The following is a 6145-nucleotide window of genomic DNA, read 5'->3' on the forward strand; positions in this document are numbered from 1 at the left end:
AGAAGCAAGCATGGAGGAAACGTAGTGCTTTTCTTCACCTGCTCTCTGAAGTTGCACCATCACCCCCCCCCCCCCCCCCCGCTTTATTCCATTTGTTAGAGGCAAGTCACTAAGGCCAGCCTGTGCTCAAGGGAAGGGAGGAATATCAGAGACAGACACATGCAATAACAGCTTTTCTATGCCTGGGTACTCTGTGCTGGGAACTTGACACACGTGATCTCTAATCCCCACAACCACAGGAATTATGTTTCTTTTATGGATGAGAATACAGTGGTTCAGAGAAGCTAAGTGATTTGCCCAAGGTCACCCAGCCAGGAGGTACCCGTGGCACTGTCTGGTCTTGGGAGGCCATTTCCCATCCCAGGCACCTCCCAGCTTCAGCCACACCCAAGCCAGCCTTGGCTTTGAAGCCACATGTGACCATCTTGGGTAACAAGGTTTCCTTAGATGTAGGATTAGAAATAATATATGAGGCACACCTACACAGGGCATGTAAAAAGCAGGGACTTTTAGAGCCACAGTGACCTGGGTTCGGATTTTGACTCCACCACCTTCTCTGTGCCTCTGGTCTGTATGGTGAAATAATAGTACCCACCCTGCAAGGATAGATGAGGTATGCGTGTAGTAGGTGTACCGTGCTAGCTGTTATTATCATGGGGTGGGACCGGGTAGCTCTCAGGGCTGGGCTGCTAGAGGGCTGTCTTCCCTCTGAGTAATGTGCTCTCCTGGTGGAAGCAATGTCCCCCCTCCTGGTCTGGGGTCCCCCATCCAGGCCTTGCTTGGCAAAGACAGAGCATCTGAGGCATTTGCTGCTTTGCCAGCCCTGTGGGTGGGGCTGAGGCCAGCGAGTGCTCCAGGGTTGCAGGCCTCAGGGCAGGAGCCCCCTCACTGTGGCAGGACTCAGTCCAGGATACTGACTTCCTGCAACCCCTCCCTACCCCTGCTGGCTGGGAGCTCGCCTGAGCCCCTTACTCCTGCCTTCCCAGTGTTTCCAGCGTCTCCAGTGTGGAGGGACCTCCATGCACTTGCCCACTTCTGCCAGCAGAGGGAACAGGCACTGTGTCTGGGAACCTGGGAGGCTCCAGGCCCCCTCGTAGGGGGTCTCCGGTCCTGGAAGCTCCTCAGTGGGGTGGAGTGGGGTGACTTGGAGTGGAACTGGCAAGGGTGAGGGCTTCATCACCCGTGAAGGGAACCGCCTCTGGAGCCCTAGAGCCCAGGCTGGGGCCATGGGAAAGGAAGAGAAAGGGATCCAGAGGAGGAACAGAGGTAATCATTTCTCACTCCATAATCCGTTCAGTGAATGTCGTTCAGTGCCTACGGTGTGCCTCGGACCGTGGTGGCCCTGGGATCCCATGTCAGATGTGGACCCTCACAGGGCCGACGTTCGAGTGGGGAGGCTGGGACAGGCAGATGTGCAAATGGAGTAATTGCAAACATGATATAAAGGACATAAACAGAGGGCTGGGAGAGGCAATGTCTTGGGGCCTGGCTCCACTGCTCAGCTAGGTGACCAGGTGGGGTTGAGGTGAAGCCAGTCTGGGAATCTTGGAGTGGGAACCACTTCTTCTACATGGTCTTTCTAGCTTCGGGGTCCCATTGTCACCAGAAATCACCACAAGTCACCATAGGACCTGACTACCAGCAACCTGCAGGATCATCCGTGGAGCACACCCCTTGGAGGCCCTACAGTTGGACAGGCCTGGCTTCCAGCCTGACTTATTCACTTGCCAACTGTGTGATCTTGGCTGAGACACCTAACTTCTCTGTTTTGGCATCTCCCAGCACTAACAGGGATTCCTTCACAGGGTGCAGACTGGAATGTATTCATCCAGCTCTGCCTCTGGCCAGCCGGGGGGGCCTTAGGCTCACGTGTTAGTTTTCTATTGCTGCGGTAACAAATGTCCACAAAGTTAGCGGCTTAAAACAACCTACACACATTTATTATCTCAGTTTCTGTGGGTCAGGAGTCCAGGTATGGGTTAGCTGGGTCCTCTGCTCAGGGTCTCACAAAGCTGCAGTCAAGGTGTCAGCTGGGAGTGGCGTCATCTGAGGTTTGGGGTCCTTTTCCAAACACACATGGCTTTTGGCAGAACTAATTTCCTTGTAGCTGTGGACTTCATCGAGGCTGCATCTTCAAGGCCAGCAGGAAAGACCTTTCTGATGTGTCACCGGCTTTAAAAGGACTCACCTGATTAGGTCAGGCCCACCCAGGATAATATCCCTTTTGATTAGCTCAAAGTCAACTAACTGTAATATTCCATTATATTCACTGCTTCCACCCACACTCAAGGGGAGGGGATTATTTGGGCCATGTACACCAGGTGGTGGGAATCTTGGAGACCATCTTAGAATTATTAACATGATGAAATTATTTTGACTAGTAATCATGTAATGATCAGTAATGATTATTTTCTTAAATTGTTCTCTAGTTTCAAAACAAGCAAACACAGAAGAAATTTCAATTTTAAAGATATTGTTCAAATTCAGTAAAATATTTCACATATAAACAAAAATAGTGCTTACCAAACAAAAGCATTCTACTTCTCACTTCACACTCTGTATCACAGCTTTTGATTTTAAACACAAAACAAGCCTCCAAGTGGTCCCATAGAATGACAGAATTGAAGGAACTCAAGTTCTGGGGTTTTTGTTTGTTTGTTTTTTGTTTTCAAGCCCGGTGGGCTATCATCTTTTATTTTGAATCCACTGTTTAAATGCAGGAATGTGTCATATCATAGAGTTTGGGGACACAAATTACACCTGAATGAGCTTGAATGAATCAGAACAGTTAGGAACTAATCCCAGAAACACACAGGCAGGAAGTAAGCAAGATGTCCTTCATCAAGTGAATGGATAAACTGTGGTACATCCATTCAATGGAATATTATTCAACGAGAAGAAGAAATGAGCTATCAAGCCATGAAAAGACATGGAGGAACTTTAAATGCATGTTGCTAAGGGAAAGGAGCCAATCGGAGAAGGCTACCTACTGTATGATTCCAACTTTATGACGTTCTGGGAAAGGGAAAACTATGGTGACAGAAAAAAGATCAGTAGTTTCCAGGGCCTGGGGAGGGATGCATAGGCAGAGCACAGGGGATTTTTAGGACAGCGAATGTATTTTATATAATGTGGAATGGTGGATACATTGTATATTTGTCCAAATCCATAGAAAGTACAATGCAAAGAGTGAACCCTAATGTAAATTGTGGATTTTAGTTAATAACGGCCTATCAATACTGGTTCATCAGTTGTGACAAAGGTACCACACTAATGCAAGATGTTAATAATGGGGGAAACTCTGTGCACTCAAATTTTCTGTAAGCCTAAAACCGCTCTAAATAATAAAGTCTATTAATTAAAAAAAAATACCACATGTGCAGATAAGTCTGCGTGTATCAAAGGCTGCCCAGATAATTGGAGCTTTCCGAATTAACTGTCACCTGGAATACGATGTTTATTAAAGGATAAATAATGAAAATGTGCTAATTGGAAGTTAACGTGTACTAAAGCCCAGTGGTAACCATGGGGCTTTAATACACTTTAAAAAAAAAAATTAATTTATTTGGTTGCGCCGGGTCTTAGTTGTGGCAGGCAAGCTCCTTAGTTGCAGCACATGGGCACCTTAGTTGTGGCAGGCAGGCTCCTTAGTTGTGGCATGTGAACTCTTAGTTGCGGCATGCTTGCAGGATCCAGTTCCCTGACCAGGGATTGAACCCAGACCCCCTGCATTGGGAGCACGGAGTCTTATCCACTGCACCACCAGGAAAGTCCCAATACATGTTTTTTTTTGTCTAATTTTTTATTGTCTAATTTTAGAAATTAGACTGACGAGATTTTTGAGGGAAGGATATTTTATCACTGATATAGTTTAAAACTGCTGCTTGATGATAACAAAATGGAGACTGACTTTTGGATTGTTTTACTGGTTTTAAGATTCTCTGCCGTTGCACCCCTGTTTCGCCTGCACTGGGGTGGACCACGCCCGCCACACCCTTGGTCCACCACTGCCAACAAGCCGGGTGTTCTCCTTCTCTGCACAGCGTGTCACTGGATGCTGCGTCACATCTCGTGAGGTCTTGTTAACAGGCAGGAAGGGAACTATTTTTTTTCTCATGTCTTTTTAAAACGTTTAATTTTCAATAAACTCTATTTTTTAGAGCAGTTTTAGGTTCACAGCAGATTTGAGCAGAAAGTAGAGAGTTCCCATATACCCCTGCCCCCCACATGCACTATCTCCCCCACTATGGACATCCCGCAGCACAGTGGGTACATTTGGTTTGTTACAATCGATGAACCTACATTGACACATCATTGTTACTCAAAAGTCTGTAGTTTACATTAGAGTTCACTCTTGGAGTTGTAGTTCTGAGTTGGGGCAAATGTATAACAACATTTGTATGTATAACAACAAATATATCCACCATTCAGGAGAATAGTTTGACCTAAAATCCTCTGCCTGTTTATTCTTCCCTCTTCCATAACCCCTGGTAACCACAGATCTTTTTATTGTCTTCATAGTTTTGCTTTTCCTGAATGTCATAGAGTTGGAATCATACGGTCTTTTCAGATTGGCTTCTTTCACTTAGTGATAACGCATTTAAGTTTCCGCCACGTCTTTTTGTGGTTTGATAGCTCATTTCTTTTTCTCACTGAATAATATTCCTTTGCATTAATGTGCCACAATTTATTTATCCTCTCATGTCATGTGTTCCTTTCTAAGGTAGTCGCTGGCAAGGGGAAAAGAATTATCACATGTGACTGACAGGTGTCACTTGGAGCAGAGTCCAGCCTCCTCTGCAGCTCAGGCCACCTAACATGAAAACATTCTTGAAGGGTTATTTAGTGGGGATGGAGTGGGGAAGTGGTGGTTGGCTGTGTAACCAACAATGTTTGCTCCAGGGACCACATCTTTTTTTTTTGAATAAATGAAAATCATTTTCTCTCTGTGAAACAATTCATTTTAGAAAATCTGAAATATGCATAAAGCTAAAATAAAACATAAATTACAGCTCCAGCTTCTGATAATTATATTGTTAGTATTATATGGTATCTCCTTCCAGAATTTTCCATTTAGTTATAGGGACACATATAATGACACATTAAATCAGGACTCTTCCTCTTCCAGGTTTGGCTGAGGCATGAAGACCAAGATGCCCCGCAGAACGAGTTGTAGGACAGACACTGTGGTTGAGAACCAGGGAGATGGCTGGGGGCAAAAGAGGATTAGGAACTGGAGATCTGGGGGACTTTTTAAAAAATTAATTAATTAATTAATTAATGTTTTGGCTGTGTTGGGTCTTCGTTTCTGTGCGAGGGCTTTCTCTAGTTGCAGCAAGTGGGGGCCCCTCTTCATCGCGGTGCACGGGCTTCTCACTATCGCGGCCTCTCTTGTTGTGGAGCACAGGCTCCAGACGCGCAGGCTCAGCAGTTGTGACTCACGGGCCTAGTTGCTCCACGGCATGTGGAATCTTCCCAGACCAGGGCTCGAACCCGCGTCCCCTGCATTGGCAGGCAGATTCTCAACCACTGCGCCACCAGGGAAGCCCTGGGGGACTTTTGAGAGAGTTTTTTTGTAGAAAGCTGTGCTATGAGTCCCAACCCCTTGGACAGTTGGGGTTCCAACCGCAAAAGGGGGGTCCCCCTCACCTCAAACCTGTTAAGGTAGGCTTCAAGGAGACCCCTTGGGGAACTTGATGTATGTCTCCTTGAGTTTGGGGGGCCCAGGAGGTCATGTCTGACATAAATCTAAGGAGTCTAGGGAATTCCCAGGTGGTCCAGTGGTTAGGACTTGGTGCTTTCACTGCCGGGGCCTGGGTTTGATCCCTGGTCAGGGAACAAAGATCCCGCAAGCTGCATGGTGTGGCCAAAAAAAAAAAAAAAAGGAATCTAAAGGTGAGTCTGTGGCTTTCAACTTGAGAAGGCAGAGCAAAGGGTGAGCAAAAAAAACCCATCTGCTTTGGGAGCCAACTGCACTTCCACAGATGGTGAGGCAAATGATGTGAGCATGTTTCCTGTGGACTATCTGGGGCCATGCGTGAGGGAGAGGTGGCCTGGAGCTGCTTTAGATTTGGCTTGAGAGGACCACCCATGGTGATGGGACCACAGTCGAGGATGAGTATGATTGGGCCACTGGAAACCAGAC

The sequence above is a fragment of the Balaenoptera borealis genome, assembly GCF_965194805.1.
Source record: "Balaenoptera borealis genome assembly, chromosome: 10".
NCBI lineage: Eukaryota > Metazoa > Chordata > Mammalia > Artiodactyla > Balaenopteridae > Balaenoptera > Balaenoptera borealis.